Source organism: Nerophis lumbriciformis, linkage group LG08 (assembly GCF_033978685.3).
Source record: "Nerophis lumbriciformis linkage group LG08, RoL_Nlum_v2.1, whole genome shotgun sequence".
NCBI classification, from domain to species: Eukaryota; Metazoa; Chordata; class Actinopteri; order Syngnathiformes; family Syngnathidae; genus Nerophis; species Nerophis lumbriciformis.
The window spans coordinates 29,154,130-29,181,401 of NC_084555.2; the positions used below are offsets into that span (position 1 = coordinate 29,154,130).

At 39.5% G+C, this 27,272-nt stretch overlaps 1 protein-coding gene across 1 annotated transcript in view; it reads left to right on the plus strand.

The window, feature by feature from the left end:
• Window positions 1-692: 692 nt before the first annotated feature.
• Window positions 693-27,272, plus strand: part of LOC133611280 (filamin-A-interacting protein 1-like) — a 56,131-nt gene continuing 29,551 nt past the window's right edge. Inside the window, exon 1 of the mRNA XM_061967976.2 lies at window positions 693-834. The gene's annotated coding sequence lies outside the window, so the exon portion shown is untranslated. The remainder of the gene's footprint in view (window positions 835-27,272) is intronic.

The following is a 27,272-nucleotide window of genomic DNA, read 5'->3' on the forward strand; positions in this document are numbered from 1 at the left end:
TTTTTTACTTTTTGATGTTACAATCCACAAACATTGGGGCCAACTACGTGAGGCAAGAGGACTTTAGTAGTTGCCTTTATAAAGACAGAATTCTTTTTGCAGCTCCTCTGTTAGATTATGTATCGTACAGTAAAGCTCAATGACCTCACTGCCTTATTTTAGATTGTAGTCCACTTGGTAAGCAAGTTTGGCCCACCTCTATCAACAGTTGGTGGTTCCTTGGAGCCACTTCAGGGTTTGGGTGGCTGCTGTCACCGGACCTTTCAAGCAAGATGACATGGTTCAGCTGTCAGCCAGGGTCAGCGGGGAGAGTTAGTGCTCTTGCTGGCCAGCCAAAGTGTCTAAGATTCAGATAGCCTCAGCTGCCAAGCAGCACCCATGCTGGCAAGAGAGGAGGAGTTAAATATAGAGTGGAACTTTTTAGCTTCCGTGACTCGGACAAGAAGAAATGCATGGGAGCGAAAAATCTGCATCTTTGGCTTTAAACTTCTACAAACCTATTCTTTGATAAGATCAAAAAGTTCACATGCATTTCCTTGCCTCAATTGCCTTTACAGGGAGTGATGTGTGTTTTAGACCAAGGCCAAGCAGGGCAGAACTGAATAGGCAGTGGGAGTGAACCAGTGAGGAGGGAAGAGAAAGAAAGGGAAGTTCCAGTGGTTATTATTGCTTTCCTTTATTCCCTCCCTGACGTGAACGAGTGAGCAATGTGAGGATGGCTCCGTAGCGATAGGATTAGCACAAGTGGACATTTGTGGATGCTTCACTTCTCTTCATTCACAGGACTAGTCACCAGTGGGAGACTGCCAACAAAACCCGGGGACAACACAACAGGTAATTTTCTCAATATCAACACGGTCCACGCTTTATTACTGTCCAGTCAACTTTGAACAATTGAGCAACAATAATAGACGTTTATAAGTCAAACCATACCATGAATGAACCGAGTCTTCCTCTTGTGTGTCAACCTACAGTTTGATCCATTTTGCATGAGTTACTCATCCACAAAGAGACTGTTGAATATGTTGCTGTAAAGCTTTGCCATTGTTATAGGGAGTGCAGAGGCATGAATAATAACTTTTTTTTTGACGTATGAATGTGACCATTTACAGCGTTTGCACGTGGGTAGAAAGCCAACAGAGGATGGTGATGGCACACTGAGTCATCTATGAAGTCATGCTACTATATGAACATTTGATAGAATCGTACTTAACTGCAATGCAAATCATTTGCCACTTGCCAAGATTTGACATCTTATTTCTAGAAATTTCCCTTGTTTTAAGAGGTATTTACTTATTTTTAGTAATTTATTTTGTATCATAATCTGAATTTTAGCATTTTTAGCATGGATAATTATATTTTGTCTATTCTAGTTCAAACATGTTAAAATTGAGAAAATATTCAAATAAGACATTTTGGTTTTACTTACAAAAAAAATCTTGTTTAAAGAGTCTGCAACATCCCAAAGATTCTTAATTGCAAGTTGAATAATGCTTGTAATCAGAATAAAATACTTATTTTTTACTTAAAAGTCCTGCTAATTTTTCAGTATACAAAGCTTAACTTAGGATATCTTGTCAAGTAAAATTAACTATGCTGGAAATATTCACGATCTCACCAAGTATATATTTCCGAGTTCTAGTTTAAAATATCTAAACAAATTTAGTACAATTCACAATCCCCTGTATAGTAATTTTCAGTGAGACATAAGAACTTGTTTTAGGCAATAGATCTTCTGAGGCAAAAATATATTACTTTTGAGCATAACAAGTTTGACTTCACAATACTAATAAGTATAGCTAATAATACGTTTTAATTGCTGATTTCAAGATTGCTTTTAATTTTTTTTTAAGCTTAAATATAATATCTTATTTCAAGAAATCTTACCACGACACTTTTGACTTGTTCCATTGGCAGATTTTGTTTTGCTCATTACAAGCAAAAATATCTTGTATTAATTTTTTCCCCCTACATTTTTAAGAGGGGAATTTCTCCAGTTTAGCTGCATGGACAGATAATTTCACAAGTTTTTAGTATTTTTATTTGTCTAAAATCTAGTCTTTTTATATTATTGTTTGTCAGCTTTTTTTAGTAGTGTGTCATTCAAGTGTAAAAAATTAAGTTAACTACTGTTAGCATTAAAACAAAAAACATTTTGTCGTAATGATGATGAGTGACAAAGGCAACATATGAGAGTTGTGCAGCTTTGCATCCTAATATGTATAGTGTTAGTGTGGTTTCAATGTGAGTCGTTCTCATTGGTCACATTTTTAAGGACATCAAGTAAATTCTTATTTCCTGCTGCACTGAACTCTCATAAGATTTGCTGATGACAGCTTTTCGAACCAGAAAGTTAATTGCTCACCTTGCAGTTATCTATAAAGTATATCTATTTGTATTATATATTATTCAACGGACAAACTGACTTGACTGTCAGACAGATGTACACATTTTCTATGGAAGTAGAATTGTCTCACATCAACTTATATATATCAATATGATATTAATACATATGCATATATTAATAAATATACAAATACAAATACAAATGTGATATACAAATGTGATATACAAATAAATAAATAAATTGTATAAATAAACGCGTATTTGTGAATATATTTTGGAGATTTTAAAATATATACAAATAAAATGTATAAATATAAAAATGTGACCTTCAAATAAATCAAGAATTTGTATAAATAAACATGTATTTGTAAATATATTTTTGAGATTTGAATATAAATATGCTTAATTTTGTATTTGTATTTGTATTGAATTTGCATATGTGGATCACTTTTCTGCTTTTGTGTCGATGAGACATTCCTACCACAAACCAGATGCACAAATAAATGTGACCTACACACTCCCCTGAACAACCAGCAGAGGGCACTGCAGCCATAGCGGTCTGCGTCACAGAGCATTATATGCATTATATGCAAAATGCCCGGAGTTCACTGCACAAAAACAATCCACGTCTTTACAGAGAGAACGCACAACGGGCCTGAGCTTGCTAACGTTAGCGTTGTATTAGCTAATGCTAAATCATCCAGTTAATCTGAAAGACCGTGCTAGCTGCTTATTTTATTGTATCAATGCCGTTTAATGATCTTGTCCCGATGTAGATACTGATCTCTCATCAGTGCAATGTGTGTCAAATCATCATCATATATCAATCATCATATGACCCTCCTTAGTGTGCCTCTGATTGGCTCGCAGCGTCTGACCATGTCTCTGACCGAGATCGCTCTGGCTGCAGTGCCCTCTGCTGGTTGTTCAGGGGAGTGTGTAGGTCACATTTATTTGTGCATCTGGTTCGTGGTAGGAATGTCTCATCGACACAAAAGCAAAAAAGCGATCCACATATGCAAATGCAATACAAATACAAATACAAAATCAAGCATATTTATATTCAAATCTCAAAAATATATTTACAAATACACGTTTATTTATACAAATTCTTGATTTATTTGTATGTAACATTTTTATATTTATACATTTTATTTGTATATATTTTCAAATCTCAAAATATATTTACACATGCGTGTTTATTTATACAAATTATTTATTTATTTGTATATCACATTTGTATTTGTATATTTATTAATATATGCATATGTATTAATATCATATTGAGATATATAAGTTGATGTGAGACAATTCTACTTCCATAATTTTCTGTGGGACATTTTCATGTCCATCTGTTACTAGGCAGACTAACAGACTGGTTGTGCCTCATTGGCTAGTGAATGCAGGAGACATAAACTAATCCTGATTCTCTAAAGTTAAACAGAAACATGATCAACCTCTGATTATGTAACACGGTAGTACATTGGAGTCCGTTTGTACCTCATTCTAATAGGCCGGATCAAAAGGAGACTAAAAAATCTGTTTCCTGACAAGCAAAAATATGACACAAAAAATATTTAATTAAGAAAAAATATAGTTTTATAACACATACAAATGACGAATGGAACATGTAACGTCTAAGAAGCTGTGTACATTTTGCAAAAAGCCCTGTAACTGTCATGCAAGTGTAAAAAATAAGTTGACCACTAATAACAATATTACAACAAGAAAACAATAACAAACATTAAAACACAAACTTGATAGCACACTTTTGAAAGCTGATCTACTAAACTTGTGCGCAGAGAATTGTGTGTTTTAAATGAGCAAAATAGATAGCGCAATCCATCTTGCGTGTTTGTCTTTATGTATTTCATGAACATTTGCTTATTATTAGAACGCCCACAATACTTGCAAATATATACATGCAACCTTAAATGTACATGCAAACTGGCAGAGTTACGCACAAATAGATATGAGAAAAGAAAACGGAGAGATAATCTTCCATCCGTGTGTGTGTCAACATATTTGGACAGTCAAAAATAAAAATATTATACATATCGCCTATTCAGAAATACCATTTTATGGTTTTACACCTACTGAGTGACTTAAGCGGTTGAATAAGACAAATGCAATTGAGTCATTTAAGTGTCTGCTGGCATTTAAAAAAAAAATACTGTTAGTTTTTTCATCTGGAGATTAGGAATGTAATGGTATCCAAATCTCACGGTACGATATTACCCCGGTATTAAGGCGAAGGTACAATATGTTCACCCCCACACCAAAAAAAAAACTTAAAATGTTATTGTGTGTAAAATGAAGTTGCAGGGATGTTTAGGATAAACACATTTACAATAATTGATCACAAACATAATGATCAAATGTTCTAATGATATTCATAACCACAAACATGTATTTTAAGTGCAAAGAATTGTACAGAAACATCCATTGTTTCAAGCAAATATAAAACAAAACTTACAGTTGAGTGTCTTTAAAATCACAATGTAAACATCCAGTGTAAAACAATAATGTTCACTTTAGTTAAGTTTTTCAAATTTTACTTTACGAGAAGCAGTGTCCTCCACAGTGTTTATATCAGTCTGGGAAATTATGTTTCTCAGAAAAGCCAACTATCAATTTAACTTTTATCAATGTAAATATCTCACAAACTGAAGTTTGGCTTCGTTGGCTTCAAATATATTTTCTGGGAGACAGTTTACAAGGTGGCGACTTGTACACTGCCTTCTGTGCCGTGTAGCTCCATAGGGTCCAGCCCACCCGTGACATCGAAAGAAAGGGTGGAAAAATAGATGGATGTATTGAGGATTTATCAAGTATTTTTCAGTTTTCTCATATTTCCCATGTTAAACATTTTTCTTGGTGATTACCTCTGTGCTGTGTGACGTGACCGCTGGCTCTGTGTCGCCTTGGAAGTGCTTGAGATGAAAGTATTGCTTTGTAGAATGCAGACTTTCTTACCTCTGCCAAAGAGGTTATGTTATTGCCAGGGTTTCTTTGTCTGTTAGCAACATAACTCAAACAGTTGTGGATCAATTTGGATGATTTTTTTCAGAAAATGTCCAAAAAAAACAATTCCTCTCCTCTACTACAAACACACTTTATATCCCGCTTACGGCCAACGCTAAAGCGCCAAAAAAAAAAACTACACACCAAGATTTTGTTTGATACCGTCACGCATCACGGCATTATTGTGAAGACTTTGAAACCGTATTAACGCGGTATCTACAAAACTGTTACACCCCTATAGAAGATATATTATTAAGGTATAATATATTAATAATATAGCTCCTTTATGAAAAAAACATGCAATATGTCTTTTCTTGCGTCTGGACCATTGCGACACAGAGGCACCTCTCAGAGCACAACTTCGGCGTGCTAAGAATATGTTGCAGCATATAATACAACAAATATGGAGGGAAATGAGTGTATCCATGGTGACGTTTGGCATACACCCAAAAACCTCTTTTAAATAAGGCGGTTTGCACCACTTTTTCACATATCATCAAATGTGCGCAGTCTTACTAGATCACCAACAACCCGCCCACTAATAGTACACACATTATTATTGTTTGCACATGCCATTTAGCACTTTGTATGTGGGACATTAGCAGTCTTCATTGACAGAAGTATAAAAAGTAGCACCACACGCTCAGATTATTAAGAGCCATACGAGTGTATAATGTAGTTAAGTGTAAAATGTAAAAAACATTAAAAACTCATTTGACTTTGACATCAGTAAACCACATGCATAGTTAAGATGAAATCGTACTTCTTTCTTTGATTAATTCCATTTAATTTACATGAAGTCATCAGCCTGTAGGAAAAGGCAAGTGGCATGTATATTCTGTCTCAGAAGTGTTGGATGTGCAAATGTGAATGCTGATGGAGCAATTATTACGACCACCTCGTAAAGGAATCAGACTGACTGTAAATCAATACGGTGGTCCTGATTTAATCTGGAACCCAAACTTGAGCGTGTGCCAATTCGGCAGGGAATCAAGATTCACTAAATAAGTTACATCATCACCTGAGTTACAGCATCGACTTCTTAACACAATGCGGCATTTACACTGACCATGTTTGGTGAAGTATGACGTCAATACACAGTATTAACCCTCAGAGTATTTTGGGGACTTTTTCGTCCTTTCAGGTAAATATTTGCTCTATTTTCGACCACTATTTCGTTTGTGTTACTCCTAATGGAATTATTTCTTTCTCTAATATTTTAATTTTTATTTCCATGTTCAAATTTAATATTTCTATTTAAAAAAAATTCACATATCAACAATACATTGGAAAATAATGTTAGCCTAATAAAGTAGCACCCGGGCAAAAAAGACCTCAATGATTCAATGGCTTGCAGTCTGCTAACTTTTAAATTATTATTTAAATTTTAAACACAAACAAAATAACAATGAATATTACTTTTTTTAAGCAAGATATTGAAATTAAACACATATTAAAAACATGCTTTCAGTATTCTTTGACATAGGCTTAAAAATCCCTTTTAAAAAACGTATTTGATACATTAAATATTATATGTTATAGTGATCGGCAGGTACAGTAAAACCATCCCAGGACTGCAGACCAATGGTTCTCAGTACCACCTCAGAACAAACGTGGCTCTCCAAATATCACCAAAATGACCAACATTAAAATACAGTAACGTAGTAAGTATTAATAAAAACAAGGCCGAGGTTTTATTTAGCAAGCATATTTAATATTTTTGGCCACTGTTACATTACACACAGTTTGAACAGTAACACTATGTTTGAATATAAGAAATTAAAACACTGTACTTTAATGAAGGGATTTATTTGGCATACCATTAGGTAGAGCACGCGTCACGTACCACAACTTGAGAGTAACTGGCATAGAACTAACTATATTATTAACTATATCCCAATAGTTAATAATCCATTAAAAAAACCCAGAATCCGAACGATGATCAGGACCACCCACAAAACGTAGTCACTTGTGCCTTGTCCCATTTCTTTTATATTTCTGCCTATATAGCTAACTGATAAACAGATAACAGAAAAGACACAACCTCCAGGCGTAGGTAATTAAACAAAAGTCGCTTCTAAACAGTCTGCAAGAGTGTTCACTCTTTGCATTGATGTCAGCGAAGTGAACACTCTTGTCAGTCATCCACTATCTCTCAAGATTCAAGATTCAATAATTTTTACTTTCACTATGCAAACACTAACAAAATCCATAAAAGGAAATAATATATTAGGGACACAAATACTCTCCATCTTGGGATTTTGCCTGATTAAAATTGTGATCAAAAATGTTACAAGTTAATGATTTTGAAAATGTGAAGTATAAGTACTGACACTGTCCATGTAACTACTGGGTATTGTTTCCATACTAACATTTTCAGTTATGTCAATAACTAACTAATTAACTATCCATCCATCCATCCATCTTCTTCCGCTTATCCGAGGTCGGGTCGCGGGGGCAGCAGCCTAAGCAGGGAAGCCCAGACTTCCCTCTCCCCAGCCACTTCGTCCAGCTCCTCCCGTGGGATCCCGAGGCGTTCCCAGGCCAGTCGGGAGAGATAGTCTTCCCAACGTGTCCTGGGTCTTCCCTGTGGCCTCCTACCGGTCGGACGTGCCCTAAACACCTCCCTAGGGAGGCGTTCGGGTGGCATCCTGACCAGATGCCTGAACCACCTCATATGGCTCCTCTCGATGTGGAGGAGCAGCGGTTTTACTTTGAGCTCCCCCCAGATGACAGAGCTTCTCACCCTATCTCTAAGGGAGAGCCCCGCCACCCGGCGGAGGAAACTCATTTCGGCCGCTTGTACCCGTGATCTTGTCCTTTTGGTCATAACCCAAAGCTCATGACCATAGGTGAGGATGGGAACGTAAATCGACGGGTAAATCGAGAGCTTTGCCTTCCGGCTCAGCTCCTTCTTCACCACAACGGATCGATACAGCGTCCGCATTACTGAAGACGCTGCAGCGATCCGCCTGTCGATCTCACGATCCACTCTTCCCTCACTCGTGAACAAGACTCAGAGGTATTTGAACTCCTCCACTTGGGGCAAGATCTCCTCCCCAACCCGGAGATGGCACTCCACCCTTTTCCGGGCGAGAACCATGGACTCGGACTTGGAGGTGCTGATTCCCATCCCAGTCGCTTCACACTCGGCTGCGAACCGATCCAGTGAGAGCTGCAGATCTTGGCCAAATGAAGCCATCAGGACCACATCATCTGCAAATAGCAGAGACCTAATCCTGCAGCCACCAAACCAGATACCCTCAACATCTTAACTGCGCCTAGAAATTCTGTCCATAAAAATTATGAACAGAATCGGTGACAAAGGGCAGCCTTGGCGGAGTCCAACCCTCACTGTAAACGGGTCCGACTTACTGCCGGCAATGCAGACCAAGCTCTGACACTGATTATACAGGGAGCGGACCGCCACAACTCTCTGAGCACTCCCCACAGGACTTCCCAGGGTACACGGTCGAATGCCTTCTCCAAGTCCACAAAGCACATGTAGACTGGTTGGGCAAACTCCCATGCACCCTCAAGGACCCTGCCGAGAGTATAGAGCTGGTCCACAGTTCCACAACCAGGACGAAAACCACACTGTTCCTCCTGAATCCGAGGTTCGACTATCCAGCGTAGCCTCCTCTCCAGTACACCTGACTAACTAACTAACTACAAACAAACCCCGACGAATATATCCTGACAGAGGTAAAAATGGAATCCCAATTGTGCTTTAAGGAACACATTTTCTATTGTTTGAATAAAGATCATTCTAAAAATAAATATATATAAAGAAATTAATAACACAATGAAATCCCAAATGAATTCAATTGCTCTTTCTTGGCTAAGTAAACCTTTATGACTCACATTGACACAGCACAAGTTTAGCCTCATGAAGTGCATGTGGTGTGTGTCGTTATTATTGGCTTGTTAAAAACTCAATACAGAAAATCATATGATGCAAAAAAAATACAAATAAATATGTTGCGATAAAGACTTTAAATAAGAGAGGTAAGAAGAATGGCTTTTATTAGTTCCTCACGCCTTTAAAGTTGCCTGAACCATATTGACTCTACTCCTATCCCTAGCATGAGGACACGGGACATTTTCTGCGGTGCATGCTATGAAAAACGAGGCGGAGGAACTGGTCATTGCCAGTAGCCGGTGTCTAAACTCTCTGAGTCTGCTGGGCCTCAGCAACAGCTGTCACTGACACATGCACAGCTCTTAGACATTTAAGAGCCCCCTGGACTTGAATTCCAAAAATGTAGTTTCGACACATTTGGATGTTTCACAGATCACTGGCACTCATTACTTAGTTAGTTTTAAAATACATGCTTAAACTCCATAGCAACCGACGATTTTCTCCAGATCATTTCAACCTGAATGGTGAGGCAGCAAAGCACACTGGCTATAAACAGTGGATTAACCACTAATTGCTGCCTAATGTAACAATGTCAAGGGGTTGTGAATTTCAATGCATTAAATCAGTTGGAACGCGGCACTGGGGAGGAATAGCGTCTCTTGTATTTACCGTACTTCATGTGGCTATTGGCCGCCTGTAAGGAGATTCATTTCTCGTTTAAGTGTAGATTGTATAGTAATTACAGCTCACTTGTTTTTACATTCCATTGCTTGGTTAGCCATTCAAAGTTGATTTAGATTGTGGGTTGCTTCTATTGACATACAGTTCCAACGGGCAACTGATTGGGTGTTGGCTCTCCGCTGACTTTAGTACAGGGAGACAAGCATTTTAGCAACACATTCCTAAAACATTAGCGTGTTCCTGTTGTACAGAGTAACTTGGACCCCTGTAAACACATTAGTACATGCAGAATATACAGAATAATTTTCAGAATGTCCACAATACTGGGAGGAGGAGATGCAAATATAATCAATTAGCACCCGCAATGAGATTTATCAAGACCGAAACTGTTGGCAGACGCTGTTCTTGCATCTATATTTAGATGGTACGAGCAAACTGTCACAGCTACGCACAAATGGCTGTGACAAGGAGGTAATTTCAGTGCAAACACAGATGATGGTGAGAGAATGCTCTGTCTGTGTACATGTCAGAAATAAAACATCATTTTATAGCTGATGGATGACAAACAAATTATATGATTATTTTGGTGTATGCTGCACTTCTTTAATGGCAGTCATATCAGAGAGATATTAGTAATATATCTCCTATATGAAAAAACTTCTTGAAAACATGCATTTTCTTGTCCTGGCTCATTCTAGTGCACCATCACAGTTATTGCCGGTGTTTTTGGCACCAAGAGTGCAACTTTAGTGTACTGTTGTTGTTGTGTAGATCGCAGTCTTACATATCCTAAAAAAGATGGCACAGATTAGAATTATGTGCTACTGTACATATTCAAAAACAAGTAAAACACCACAGGTTAGAACATTGGATGCCATGGGTGTTCAGAAAAAGTTTGCAAGAAGTGTCTCCGGGACTGCACCACTTTTGCACTTCCTCTATCAATTGTATACAAAGTCTTAATAGATCACCCGCAACACGCCCACTAATAGCGCGCACAATTTTATAGTTTACACATGGTATTAAGCACTGGTTATTTGGTATCTTAATCGGTCAGGCTCTTACGGTATATCAATTTGGAATAACTTTAACATAGTATCCTAGCAAAGTCTACTGAAACATTGTAATTATTGTCAGTCAACTTACAAAAGTTGTTGGTGGACTACATTTTAGTTATGCAATGTTTAAAAGGCAATAGTGGTTGTAGCTTCAATGGCACCCTGTGCAAGACCCCCGTTCAACAACGTGTTGATCGCATCATACGTCTGATAGTGGTTTGAGTTGATGACTTTGTGTTCTTTTGTGCCAAAATAAGCGCTGGGCGTAAGTAAATATCAATCTCCCCATACCCCTCATCCTTGTGGCGCCCCCACAGAGAATGCCTAAAGCTGAAACCGCCACTGGCTTAAGCATATATTCATCATAGTCATCAGCTGTGATTGTCAAGCGGAATAGTCATTTAGTGGAATACGGCTTCAGGAAGTTTATACATGACACCTCAGACAAATGGTAGGGTAGAATATCTACGTCTGCTTCATCCATATGTTTCTGTTCCAGAACTACGAGAATATGATCTCCTATGCGCCCCACCCTATGGGTAATACTGTACATAGTCGTTGTATTAGTACAAGATGAAGTCTTGATACATTTATGTTGGCTCAGACCCTCGCTTTGAAGTAATGGCACGATTCCTGTTTCCTGCGATCTTGATTCATGAAGGTGAGTCATGTGATCCAGCAGCTGCACTCTTCCAGCAGCTTGGTGACACCCAAGAAACATTAGGATTGTTGAGACTGAACAAAGACTGCATCATGTTTGCAGTCTGACGCACACATTCACTAATAATAATGCTCTACTGAAGTCACTTTGACATGCAACAATTCATCATTACTATACACTCCAGGCATTGTACAGTGATTTATAGATGTAGGAGTTGCAGACGCTACTTGAACAGCCTTTAACCCCTGTCTGCATGCCAAACTTATATTTTCCGGGAACACGGAAATTACATAAAGTCTGACCCCTAAGGTCACTGGTCGTCTAGACTGGAACGCACTGTCCATCAAAACACTGGAACATACTGGCGCTTTGTACCCCTGCATGGTAAGTTGCTCATCAAACTTTTGTTAACAGTTTGATTGATTCGAAATGCAGACTCTAAGGCACAGATATAAATTTCAAAAAATTGTATTAAGATATTGGCAGGCTTTGTCTCTTGTGTTAGAATTTAAAAGGCTCTCAAGTGTACTGCATTTCATAGGTGTCAACTGATGGAGCACGTTGCCAAAGACTCACATTTTTCCTTCCTTATTTAGTCCTTTCTAGGTTTGATTTAACACCCAGCCACTGGAGATTTCCAGCCTTGATAAATGGGAGGGATGTATTAAGACTACATAGATTAATCGACTAAATAAATGTATTATTAATTAGAAAACGTTTTGCTTCAATTGAGAGTAGCCAATAAAAGAATATCAAATTCATACCGCATGAATTGCCTGGAACTTTAAATACTTGGGGGTGGCGTGGCTAAGATGGTAGACACTTCACCCTTGCTCATGATGAGTCGTGGTTAGCTCCTTGCATTGCAGCTTCGGCCATCAATGTGTATTTGGATGGGTGAATTTGATGTACAATGTAAAACGCTTTGACTATCATTTCAGGTATAGTAAAGCGTTATAAAACTACAGACTATTTACCACAGTTTCCACACAGCTGCTGCAATAGAGTGTACATGAGAGCAGTGGTGTGTGGGTGCTGTGATATATGTGATTTTTTATAATTATTGTTGTTATTATTATTAATGCACAAACGTTAAAAGTGCATTTTCAATGCTGATGATGTGCATGTATTAGGAAAAAATATATGGTTAGGGAATCCAGAAAAAGTGTTAGTTATTTCAACTATTTTTCAAAGAATACGCTGTGAGGCTATCAAATGGGGTTTCTGTGATTACTCAATTAATAGATTACTTGATTAATAAAATAATCAATACCTGCAGACCTAGATATATCAGGAAGGGCATCCAGCATTAAAAACTAAGCCAAACAAATCATGCAAGTGAGTCGCTGTAGCGACCCCAAAATGGAGAATCAGAAAGATAACTAAGTTTAGTTTCATTTAACAGTACCACATTGAAAACAATAATAAAATGACAATACAAATTTTATTTTTTAATGAGAACACAACTATATTTTTCAAAACAACTGTACGTTTTCATGAGGAAAAATACATTTGAAATCTTATGAGACTAAAGTCATAATTAATTCGAAAGGACGTTTGAATGAGACAAGAACAAAGTTAAAATGTATTGGGGGGGGGAAAGTACATTTTTGTAGAGTAAAAATATATAAAAAAAAGGAGAGGCAGGATCAGGATAGGCATGGATTGGGGCATTGGTAAAAATACCTTCCAGGTAGCTTGTTAGCTTCTGAGGGTCCATTTAAACAGCATTTTAGTAGATGTAAGCTTTGTTTAAGCTGACCCTGCTCTACTATGTACCCCAGAAAACACACGGATGACGCATGGAATTCGCATTTATCAGCTTTGACGAATTGCTTATTCTGAAGCAACCTTTGAAGGACAAGATGTACAGTACTTGCTGTGGAAGTTCCTCAAACGTCCAGGAAAAAATAAGAATGTTGTCTGAAAAAACAAAAAGAAAGCAACCCAACATGTCACAAAGCACATCGTTAACTAGATACTGGAACACAGTGGGAGCATTAGTTAGTCCAAACGGCATCACCAGAAAATCAAAATGACCCATTGGAGTGTTAAATGTTGTCTTGCATTCGTCTCCCCCTCAAATGTGAACTAAATAGTATGCGTTGCGAATGTCTAACTGGGTAAAAAACTGAGCTTGATGAATAGCACTGAACGCCAACTCTTGCAGAGAGAGTGCATACTTATTCTTGTTTGTGATCTCATTTAATGCGCGATAATCAATACACAGTCAAAGGGATTTATCCTTCTTTTCTACAAAAAAAGAAACATGCGGCTACAGACACAAGTGAAGATGTGATGTACTGTTCAAGGACCTCCCGCTCAGGCCGAGAAATATTATAGAGTAACAATAATGGTAATTTAGCACCCGGAAGGAGGTCGATACAGCAATCATGTAGCAAATGTGGAGAACAGGAGAGAGCGCGATCATAACTGAACCTCCCTGAGGTTGTGATAAGGAGACGGCACATAGCTAAAGCAATGGACTCAAGCTTAATTTCTGTGGGAACCGAGACGCTTAGACAAGCAGATCGGAGGCAGTGGGAATGGCAAAATACACTCCAGTTGCTAATAGATAGCTTGTTCCAGTCTATGTAAGGATTGTGCCTTACAAGCCGGGTAATCCCAAGTACAAGAGCAGAGCGAGAGAGAATGACAAAAAAAACGAAGCTTTTCGACGTGGTTATCTGACATACGAAGAGTGCGTGGTTTGGGTTGAAACTGCACATGGCTAGCTTCTGTAGACAACAGGGACTAACGTTTATTGATAATTGGCCCTCTTTCTGGGGCAAACCAGGCTTGCTGATGAGGGACGGCCTTCACCCTAACCAGGAAGGCGCCATCATCCTGTCTAAGAATATAGACTACTGTTTAAGTCACATTTGACTAACTACACTAGAGCAAGCCCGGTCACAGGCAATTACAGAGCCTGCTAGTCCGGGTGAGGAGTCAGTTAAGCTAGAACTAGCCAGCACCAGGCTGGATAATTCTTTTACGCATAGCAATTTTCTTAGAATAACACACAACTCACATAATGTGTTTTCTGTTGTGAATGTGTCCGGGGTAGATATGCATTCTACTGAGGTGGCAAATCATGATGCGTTCAGTCGATCGCAGCATCAAGCAAACAATCTGAAAATTCCCGTCGTATCAATTCCTAGATATGGTCGAAACTATTTAAAGTGCACTACGTATAATAAACGCAACATTATTAATATTTCTACTACGGATAATTTAAAGAAAAACTCGTCAAAACAGCCCAATACTTATAATATGGGCTTTTTAAACATAAGATCATTGTCTCCCAAAACGTTATTAGTTAATGAGGTCATTAGAGACAACAATCTTAACGTCATTGGTCTTAGCGAAACCTGGCTCAAATCAGACGAATTTTTTGCGCTAAATGAGGCATCTCCTCCTAACTATACGAATGCGCATATTGCCCGTCCCCTTAAAAGGGGTGGGGGGGTCGCACTAATATACAATGAAAACTTTAACCATACCCCTAACCTAAATAATAAATACAAATCGTTTGAGGTGCTTACTATGAGGTCTGTCGCACCGCTGCCTCTCGATATGGCTGTTATCTACCGCCCCCCAGGGCCCTACTCGGACTTTATTAATGAATTCTCAGAGTTCGTTGCTGATCTAGTGACGCACGCAGACAATATAATCATAATGGGGGACTTTAATATCCATATGAATACCCCATCGGACCCTCAGTGCGTGGCGCTCCAGACTATAATTGATAGCTGTGGTCTTACACAAATAATAAATGAACCTACGCATCGCAACGGCAATACGATAGATCTAGTGCTGGTCAGGGGTGTCACCACCTCCAAAGTTATGGTACTCCCGTATACTAAAGTAATGTCCGATCATTACCTTATAAAATTCGAAGTTCTGACTCATTGTCAACAAACTAATAATAATAATAACTGCTATAGCAGCCGCAACATTAATGCCGCCACAACGATGACTCTTGCTGACCTACTGCCTTCGGTAATGGCACCATTCCCAAATTATGTCGGCTCTATTGATAACCTCACTAACAACTTTGATAATGCCCTGCGCAAAACCATTGATAGTATAGCACCGCTAAAACAAAAAAGGGCCCCTAAAAGGCGCACCCCATGGTTTACAGAGGAAACCAGAGCTCATAAATTATCATGTAGAAAGTTGGAACGCAAATGGCGCGCGACCAAGCTTGAGGTTTTCCATCAAGCATGGAGTGATAGTTTAATATCGTATAAACGCATGCTTACCTTAGCTAAAGCTAAATATTACTCAAATCTCATCCGCCTCAACAAAAACGACCCTAAATTTTTGTTTAGTACAGTAGCATCGCTAACCCAACAAGGGACTCCTCCCAATAGCTCCACCCACTCGGCAGATGACTTTATGAATTTCTTTAATAAGAAAATTGAACTCATTAGAAAGGAGATTAAACACAACGCATCCCAGCTACAACTGGGTTCTATGAACACAGATACAACTGTATCTACGACGGATACTGCAATACAAAATAGTCTCTCTCTTTTTGATGAAATAACATTAGAGGAACTATTACAGCGTGTAAGTGGGATAAAACAAACAACATGTTTACTTGACCCACTTCCTGGGAAACTTATCAAGGAGCTTTTTGTATTATTAGGTCCATCAGTGCTAAATATGATAAACTTATCACTTTCCTCTGGCACTGTTCCCCTAGCATTCAAGAAAGCGGTTATTCATCCTCTGCTCAAAAGACCTAACCTTGATCCTGACCTCATGGTAAACTACCGACCGGTGTCCCACCTTCCCTTTATTTCGAAAATCCTCGAAAAAATTGTCGCACAGCAGCTAAATGAACACTTAGTGTCTAACAATCTCTGTGAACCTTTTCAATCCGGTTTCAGGGCAAATCACTCTACGGAGACAGCCCTCGCAAAAATGACTAATGATCTACTGCTAACGATGGATTCTGATGCGTCATCTATGTTGCTGCTTCTTGATCTTAGCGCTGCTTTCGATACCGTCGATCATAATATTTTATTAGAGCGTATCAAAACACGTATTGGTATGTCAGACTTAGCTTTGTCGTGGTTTAACTCTTATCTTACTGACAGGATGCAATGCGTCTCCCATAATAATGTGACCTCGGACTATGTTAAGGTAACGTGCGGAGTTCCTCAGGGTTCGGTTCTTGGCCCTGCACTCTTTAGTATTTACATGCTGCCGCTAGGCGACATCATACGCATATACGGTGTTAGCTTTCATTGCTATGCTGATGACACCCAACTCTACATGCCCCTAAAGCTGACCAACACGCCGGATTGTAGTCAGCTGGAGGCGTGTCTTAATGAAATTAAACAATTGATGTCCGCTAACTTCTTGCAACTCAACGCCAAGAAAACGGAAATGCTGATTATCGGTCCTGCTAAACACCGACATTTATTTAATAATACCACCTTAACATTTGACAACCAAACAATTACACAAGGCGAATCAGTAAAGAATCTGGGTATTATCTTCGACCCAACTCTCTCGTTTGAATCACACATTAAGAGTGTTACTAAAACGGCCTTCTTTCATCTCCGTAATATCGCTAAAATTCGTTCTATTTTATCCACTAGCGACGCTGAGATCATTATTCATGCGTTCGTTACGTCTCGTCTCGACTACTGTAACGTATTATTTTCGGGTCTCCCTATGTCTAGCATTAAAAAATTACAGTTGGTACAAAATGCGGCTGCTAGACTTTTGACAAGAACAAGAAAGTTTGATCATATTACGCCTATACTGGCTCACCTGCACTGGCTTCCTGTGCACTTAAGAAGTGACTTTAAGGTTTTACTACTTACGTATAAAATACTACACGGTCTAGCTCCGTCCTATCTTGTCGATTGCATTGTACCATATGTCCCGGCAAGAAATCTGCGTTCAAAGAACTCCGGCTTATTAGTGATTCCCAGAGCCCAAAAAAAGTCTGCGGGCTATAGAGCGTTTTCTATTCGGGCTCCAGTACTATGGAATGCCCTCCCGGTAACAATTAGAGATGCTACCTCAGTAGAAGCATTTAAGTCCCATCTTAAAACTCATTTGTATACTCTAGCCTTTAAATAGCCCCCCTGTTAGACCAGTTGATCTGCCGTTTCTTTTCTTTTCTCCTCTGCTCCCCTTTTCCTTGAGGGGGGGGGCACAGGTCCGGTGGCCATGGATGAAGTGCTGGCTGTCCAGAGTCGGGACCCGGGGTGGACCGCTCGCCTGTGCATCGGCTGGGAACATCTCTACGCTGCTGACCCGTCTCCGCTCGGGATGGTGTCCTGCTGGCCCCACTATGGACTGGACTCTTACTATTATGTTGGATCCACTATGGACTGGACTCTCACAATATTATGTCAGACCCACTCGACATCCATTGCTTTCGGTCTCCCCTAGAGGAGGGGGGTTACCCACATATGCGGTCCTCTCCAAGGTTTCTCATAGTCATTCACATCGACGTCCCACTGGGGTGAGTTTTTCCTTGCCCGTATGTGGGCTTTGTACCGAGGATGTCGTTGTGGCTTGTGCAGCCCTTTGAGACACTTGTGATTTAGGGCTATATAAATAAAGATTGATTGATTGATTGATTGACATTAGCCAGATGGCATCTGTCAAGTGAGTGAAATACTTTGGGAGTCTGTAAAGTGTAGAAACTGGGACAATAAATTGTTTAACTAGCTCTTCATCCAAAAAAAGTGGTCCTATTGCCTACATTATAGGCAGAGGGGTAAACGCTGACAACGTTGTTTCTCGGAAGACCAAGTTTCATGGAAGGAGGTCCAATGGTGGCCGGAAGTGAGTGGGAGACAGAACCACTGGTGCAAGTCTGGATACTGGCGCCAAGCCTCGCCCGGATCTGCTGCAGTCTCTGGTCTTCCTCTAGCTCGCTAGTTCACTTGTCAATTCGAACAGCGAGTGTAATGAGATCTTTAAGTCCAGAGGTAGATCCACAGCAATCATGTGATGCCTAATGCGGTCATCCAAGCCCAAGCAGAAAGCGTCTAAGAGAGCAACAGGGTTCCAATCACTCTGGGCGGTGAGGGTATGGAAGTCAGTTGCGTAATCTGACATACAACGGTGACCTTAACGCAGCCGCAGAAGGCACTGGAAGTCCTCTGAAAAAAGGGGTTCCATGGCTTTGGAAAAAGCCCGGAAGAAACTGCATAAAGAAGATTGTCGGCTCTACTCTGCTGTGGCCCATGCAGCAGCTTTACTAGATAGGTGTGAGCTGGTAAAAGCCACACGGGCATTCTGGGAGTGGTAGGCAGCTGGCTGCAGTTTAAAATGGAGTTGACATTGAACAAGGAATGAACGGACATCACTTGTGTCTCTGGTAAAACATTCTGGAAGAAGATATCAGAAGTGGCGATGTCAGCGGCGGCTGAGGCGATTGGGGCAGGTGGCGAGGCAGCACTGATGGTCGATGGATCACCTGGGCTTGAGCCGTAATTGAGCTCCTCGAGTGCCGCGTTCGTGCTGCTTGTCGTGCTGCTTGTCGTGCTGCCAAACGATGGACGCACGCTCCCAGCTCAGTGACCTGATCCTCCTGTTTGCACAGGCGGGTTGCCTGTTCTTGGAGGGCACTCTGAAAATAATCTAACTCTCTGGGATCCATTAGTCTGGCTGATTCTTTCTGTTATGCTCAGCAAAGGTTGGATCCCAGAAGCAGAACTGTTCAAAAGGTTTAATAACAAAATTAGGGAAAGAACAAAAAACAATGGCACTTAGTGGAGGAACCAGTGCCATGAGAAAAACGAGATCAAAGTTCAAATTAAAGTGGCAGTAGAAAAGCGGATAAAAGGCTGAGCACAAAAACAAAGTAACTAATGAAAGAATGAAAAAATACTTGCATGTGAACTGGCAGGAGGAAGGTTGGCGTGGTCTGGATTCATGGTGGGACATGAAGGAAAAACCAGCAAAAAACAGATGTGTGTTAGTGATGAGACCAAGTGTGCCGAGGCTTCGAGGCGTGTGTCGAGTAATGGAGGGGTCGTTTCCGCGAAGCGCGTATCGAGCCTTGCTTCATGTAGGGAAAGAGCCGGAAGGAAATGATGACGTGTGAAGCCTCGCGGCCAGGTTGTATCACGTGACCGCTTCGGGACGGGATTCAGCCTCACTGCTCACCTGTACCACGTGACTGTTTCAAGAGGCAGTTCATATTTTGCCGAGAGAGTCAACAACTCATGAACCGCCCAAGCTCCATTGAAAATGCGGGCACTTCAGTTCAGAATCTGGATAGAGAATAAAAATAATAGAATCAAAAAATTATGGAAAACTTAATTCAAACCGGTTACTGCTTTATCATGGATATCAAATAGCTAACATTTTTAGCACCTTGCGTAGCGTATTGGTTCGTGCAATTGCGTTTTATGCCACATGACGTGGGCTCGATTCTCGTCAACGTCAGTTCTCGAATGTATTTATTACTGTAAGCATTACCTTTCATTTTTAACCAGCCACCAGAAATCAATAGCTATATCAGTGGTTCTCAACCTTGTTGGAGGTACCGAACCCCACCAGTTTCATATGCGCATTCATCGAACACTTCTTTAGTGAAAAATAAAATGTTTTCTTTTTTCAAATTCAAGACAAAGTTATATGTTTTTGGTAACACTTTAGTATGGGGAACATATTCTAAGTAACAAACACTTAATTTAGAGTTATTTGGTTAGGGTTAGGGTCAGGGTTAGAGGGTTAGGGTTATAATAAGGCCATGCCAAATAAGGCATTAATAAGTACTTAATAATGACAAGTTAAGAGCCAATATGTTACTAATTTGCATGTTAATAAGCAACTAATTAATGATGATTATGTTCCCCATACTAAATTGTTACCATGTTTTTTTACTGGTGCATAAAATGAACCGTGCATGAACATCACCTTGTTCAAACAACAAAACCAACACAATGCATAAACTCACAACAAATTACACACCTGCAAACCAGTCAGCTGTTGCCGTATCCGCAATAGGCCGATAGGGAAAAGTTTTTATTTACACGATGAGTCGGGTGTGTCTTGACCTCCGCCGAACCCCTGAGGCCGACTCACCAAACCTCTAGGGTTGGATCCAACCCAGGTTAAGAACCACTGAGCTAGATGATGAAGAGGTTTGACAAGAAAAAAAAATTGCTTAAAACAAAAAAAAAAAGAACTAAACCTCCTCTGTTCAGTACGTCATTGTCCAGGTTGCATTATATTGTCATCTTCCTCGTTATGCCATTTCCTCAAGGTGACAGAAAAACATTATACAACCTGCCATATCATATGATTCTAACGTGTTGGCTAAATATAAACACACAATACATATACAGTACATATATAATACATAAACATTTTACTTTGTTTATTTAACTAGCAAAATGATTTTGTCAAACATTTATTGTGATTCATTGTCAGTTCCAAGAGCCATAACAGACGCAACAATTGAATGCATCACACATTATGAGGTTAACATAAGATACAACTGTTTTTTTAAATAAACATTTGACCAGCAGCTGGTGTCTTGTGCCGAATGATGAACTGAAGCTTCCAGAAATTCTCAAACCATTTGGCTCAAGTGTTTCAATGCCTCATGAGGCTTCATCCGACCATCAAATTAATATGACAATCACTTTGTAGAGATAAATTGCAAAATACACAAAAGTACCTAAGAAAGGGAAAATGAATATGGAGTCAGATCCCCTTGGGAATACTTTGGAGTTTGTCTTCATCCAGAAGAACATGAGGTCTAAGTCAATTAAAGCTTTTCAGTTCCTCCACATCATTTTCCCAAATTTGTAGAAGTAGAATTGTCCGTGATGTTGTTAAGAATGAATCAAGTGACCAAAAGGTATGCCTTAATACTTTTGTCCATACATTGCATCTGTCTGAGCCATGAAATGAGTACTTAACAGGACACTGGTAAAATACAACTGCAAAACACAGCATTCAGAAGCATTCAAAACTGTGTGCAAGCTCACACCCAAATGCATGAACCTTATGATTTGACGCTTTAACACGAGTATCCAACATTATAACTAGAGGTTGTCCCGATCCAATATTGATATCGGTTTGATATTAGCAAAAAAATTGGTACAGTGATAAATCGGCTTCAGAGTAAAATCTCTGATACAAGCAGTCCTGCAGCATGTTTTCTCATGCAGAGCTGGACAGCCAGATAACATCTAAATGTCCTCCAATAAGCACACAAAGTTGACATTTTATTGTATTTTAGGTAAGTCATTTACAAAATGTTAAGATGGTAGGCTGTACTATAGGCTACTAGAAGCTATCAGCTACACAATAGTAACGCACACAATAGCACACAAGCTATCCATCCATCCATCCATTTTCTACCGTTTGTCCCTCTCAGGGTTGGGGGGGGGGGGGGGGGGGGGGGGCGCGCAGCGGAGCCTTTCCCAGCTGCACTCGGGCAAGGCAACACCTCATTTCAGGGCCAACACAGATAGACAGACAACATTCACACTCACATTCACACATTAGGGTCAATTTAGTGTTGCCAATCAACCTATCCCCAGGTGCATGTCTTTGGAGGTGGGAGGAAGCCAGAGTAGCTGGAGGGAGCCCAGAGGCAACCCACACAGTCACGAGGAGAACATGCAAACTCCACACAGAAAGACCCAGAGTCCGGGAATCGAACCCAGGAGCTTCTTGCTGTGAGGTACACGCACTAATGAATCACAAGTGTGCTAAGCACACAAGCGAGACTTGCGTAATAAGTGACAATATTAACAATATTAAGTTGAATGAGGCGGACACCTTTGTTACTGGATACTTTTTATTAAGCCTTGGATACTTTGTATCTGTAAGTAATATACAGCTATAATTATTTGACACTTGTCTATATTGACACATGTGTCTTGGACTGCAATATTTTTTAATTAATAGACACGTACTGTATGTGTGAGGAACTCTCATGGCTGCGGTAGTTGTGACCCCAAAATGCAGGAGAAGGAGGACGACGTGCAGGTAAGAGTCTTTATTGTACTCAAAATAGGAGGAGCAGTCATAAAAGGTCCCTAACATATTCAATCCTCGAGCACTGATGAACTGGCGAGGCAGGCATAAATAGCCGCCTGATTGGCAACTGCAATCAGGTGTGCCAGGCTGCCAATCTGGCACAGGTGAGGGAAACGAGCGCTCAGGAAGACATGCAGGAAGGGGAACAAAAATAAGAGCGCTGACAGGAAACAAACACCAAACAAGGAACCACAATCAGAAGTGAAGTGACAGATCGTCACAGTATGTCTAGCTTGCGTGCTATTGTGTGCTGGCTCCGAGTAAAATATATACGTATACCCTACCACTTTTGATAATGACTTAACAAACTAACTAAATTGCAGTCAAAAACACATTTGTCAATGTAAACACGTATCAAATAATTACAATTGCATATGATTTATACATACCAAGTCTACAAAGCCTATTAGAAAGTATCCAGTAACAAACGTGTCCGCATCATTCAACTGCGTCACAAGAGTTTTGCGCTACACTTAATGAACTATTGTTACCACTGGGTGTCACCAAAAAAACGAATTAACACTCCAATTCCATTTAATTAAAGACATCATAAGTATATTCCAGTTAATAATAAATATGCTAGAGTTTTTTAGACCTTTCATTGTTCTTAGTTTGACAAATTTCACTTGATCAAACCTTTTCTTACACTCTTGACTCCACGGTACAAAATAATAAAAGTATGTGCTGTGATTTATGCTGTTATCATATTGGATTAATATCGTTATCAACCAGTTATGGTTGTCCCGATACCAATATTTTTGTACCGATACCAAAATGTATTTTGATATTTTTTGATACTTTTCAAAATAAAGGAGTCCACAAAAAATGTCATTATTGGCTTTGTTTCAACAGAAATATTTTGATACATTAAACATTCTATTATTTTGTCAAAATTATGAGGGACAAGCGGTAGAAAATGGATGGATTATTCTACTTGTTCATTTACTGTTAATATCTGCTCAATTTCTGTTTTAACATGTTACATCTAAACTTCTGTTAATATTTATTAATCACTTACTCCTCTGTTGTTTAAAACTTAACATACGTTTTGGGTGATACTACAAATTTTGGTATCAATCCAATACTAAGTAGTTACAGGGTCAGACAATGGTCATAATTAAAGTTATTCTGTGTCCAGGGACATATTTTCTAGGTTTATAAACAATTAAAAAGGCAACAGATTTTGTGATGATAAAAAATGTTGACGTAATCACTGTAGTATTGACTATTTTTGGGTCTTGTACTTGGTATTGTTACAGTCAATGACTGTATTTGTTTACATTCAGGAGCGCTAGCTTGCTGTTAGCGGTGAGCTATTGTACCCGCCTATGGTGTGCAGTGAAGCATGTTTAGGTATTCCTCGTCCTGCGCGGATCATACTTGTAAAAAAGTTAGTTTATTTGCCCCCATGGAGGCAAGGATTAGTGATTAAAAGTAGCTAAAACACTGCCGACTGTGGATGAACGTTAGCCACTAGCTAGCTATATTTCTAGGCACCTTTTCCAGAATGGTGCTTCAGTGTTTAAAGCTGCAAGTTTATCGTCAGTTTTAAGCCAAAATGCGTTCATTCACCCTCTTCTATCTGCATGCTGTTTTTGCTTGTAAATATTCTGTTCGTGTGCGTTGCTTAACATGCGCCTGGGTCATGCTCACAAAAAAACAAAGTACCGGTATTTTTCAGAAGCAGTATTGTACCGTTTTTAATTCATTAGTACCGCGGGTACTTTATTAGTACCGGCATACCGTACAACTCTACAGTCAATACTTAAGGCTCCAATATTGGTATCATATCAGAAGTGAAAAAGTTGTATTAAAAAACATTGATTGATTGATTGAAACTTTTATTAGTAGGTTGCACAGTGAAGTACATATTCCGTACAATTGGGGGGGTTTGGTAGTTATCATCAGTCATCAACAATTGAGAACAGAGAAATGGATATTGGAACAGTGTAGGTCTGACTTGGTAGGATATGTACAGCAAGTAGTGGACATAGAGAGAGAGAGAGAGAGAGAGAGAGAGAGAGAGAGAGAGAGAGAGAGAGAGAGAGAGAGAGAGAGAGAGAGAGAGAGAGATCAGAAGGCATAAGAAAAAGTATCTACATTTGATAGTTTACATTTGATTATTAACAATCCGGGGAGGGTGTTAGTTTAGGGTTGAAGTTGCCTGGAGGTGTACTTTTATTGCGGTTTTGAAGGAGGATAGAGATGCCCTTTCTTTTATACCTGTTGGGAGCGCATTCCACATTGATGTGGCATAGAAAGAGAATGAGTTAAGGCCTTTGTTAGATCGGAATTTGGGTTTAACGTGGTTAGTAGAGCTCCCCCTGGTGTTGTGGTTATGGCGGTCATTTACGTTAAGGAAGTAGTTTGACATGTACTTTGGTATCAGGGAGGTGTAGCGGATTTTATAGACTAGGCTCAGTGCAAGTTGTTTTACTCTGTCCTCCACCCTGAGCCAGCCCACTTTGGAGAAGTGGGTAGGAGTGAGGTGAGATCTGGGGTGGAGGTCCAGAAGTAACATCCCTATTTGTAACAACATTTATGGCAGAAAAGAGGGAAATCATCATGATAACTCTTGAAAATCTTGAAAGTTGGATCTCTACAAAAGTCTGACAAAAAACTTCCTTTCTCTCTCTCTTTCTCCCTAATGTTCAATTCATTGCTTACAATATCTTGTACATGTTATGTTTATAGCTCCTTTTTTTCTCTTCGGAATGAAGCGGCCATTCTATAAATACTTGGTAGGCTATATGTGACAGCTGGACTTTGCCATGAGTTACATTTAGGTTTCCATTTTAAATTGAAGCTCTGGCCTCGTCTGTGCATGCCTCCCTGGCTTTATCATACACGAGACATGCATTGTTGAATGCCAGACAAACAGTAACATTGTGTATTTATGATGTGTGTGTTTGTGTGTGTATGCGTGTGTGTGTGTGTGTGTGTGTGTGTGTGTGTGTGGGGGAAGTCTGGTGGTCAGCAAAGACCTTTGTTTGACAACTCTTGTGTATTCTCCATAAAGACAACTGGGAACGCTGCATTCCAGACTGGAACATAGGGCACGCGACTTTGGAATGCCCATTTGTTGCTCAGGAGAATTGAATACGGTCAAGGCTTCAGTAATCGGGCAAGGTGGATCAGACGCTGAAGGCATTGAATTGATGACAAATTCTTGTCATGGCTGACCTACCCTAAATATAACGTCATCAATGGAGCCCTTGCACACTATCAGCTGTCAAAACGTAAATAACCCTCATATTCATGTAGCCACTCCATAACACTGACATCACGGTTCAGCATCTTGTTTTGAATATCGTGGTCAGTGCAGCGCTCCAAGCACAAGTTTGAAAACATTTTTTTACTGACATTTAAACATATTAAGAATGTCCAAGACTATACCTACACCCTTAACAAAAATATGAAATGGTTTGCTCCACCAGTATAGCGGATGACCTTGAAGACTTCACTCAATACAGACGCCATAACGTCACCAAAGCTCACCTTTACGCATCCACACACAGCACCAACATTTTGGAACAAGGATGAGGTGATAGAAGAAAGGTCAAATACAATAAATCTTTTAGTGGCAACAGATGAGAAAGTTATGTATAAGTTTCACTTATGTGTGTTCAAAGAACCTATATTAAAGTTAAAAACTGTGACGTCATTGGTTTTTAAAGACAGGGGGAGACTTGACCCCTGGGAGATGCACTAATAGAAAAATAATGCTATTGTATTATTGTTATGATATTATGATCTACATAATATAATATATAATATACATCAATAAACATGAATGCATATGCAAAAGTGCAATATATTTATCTGTACAGTAATCTATTTATTTATATCTGCACATTATTGCTCTTTTATCCTGCACTACAACCAGCTACTGCAACGAAATGTCCTTCTTATCTGTACTCCATCCATCCATCCATTTTCTACCGCTTATTCCCTTCGGGGTCGCGGGGGATAGCTGGAGCCTATCTCAGCTACAATCGGGCGGAAGGCGGGGTACACCCCGGACAAGTCGCCACCTCATCGCAAGGCCAACACAGATAGACAGACAACATTCACACTCACATTCACACTGTAAAGTTCAAATTGAATGACAATAAAAGGAAGTCATGATCTAGTCTTATGTGAATCAGCTATTCTTTACTTTACATTATGAAATAAAGGTAAAAGTGACAGATTTCCAAACATATTTAAGTGAAATATGACAGGTTCTATGATTACTTGAAATCATATTCTGGCCACTTTTTATTTAATTTGTTGGCACACAAAAACAATCTTTTCTTTTTAAACATAACAAATATATTTTTGGGGGTTTATCTAGATAAGTGCTTGTCCAGAAACGTTAATCACACATTTAAAAAGTCAAAAACCTAATTAAGGTTTTTTAATGTGTTTAAAAAGCTGGCTTTAACAAAATTCATGCAATAATTTGTATTTTAGTGCATACACACATACATACATACATTAGTCCATACACACATACTAAGTGTGTGTGTATGGGGTGGGTTTCGGCTGGGATGGGGGGGTCTTGTGTATGGGGGCCCAGAATTTGGTGCTTGTGCCCCCGCACAAAGTGCTATTG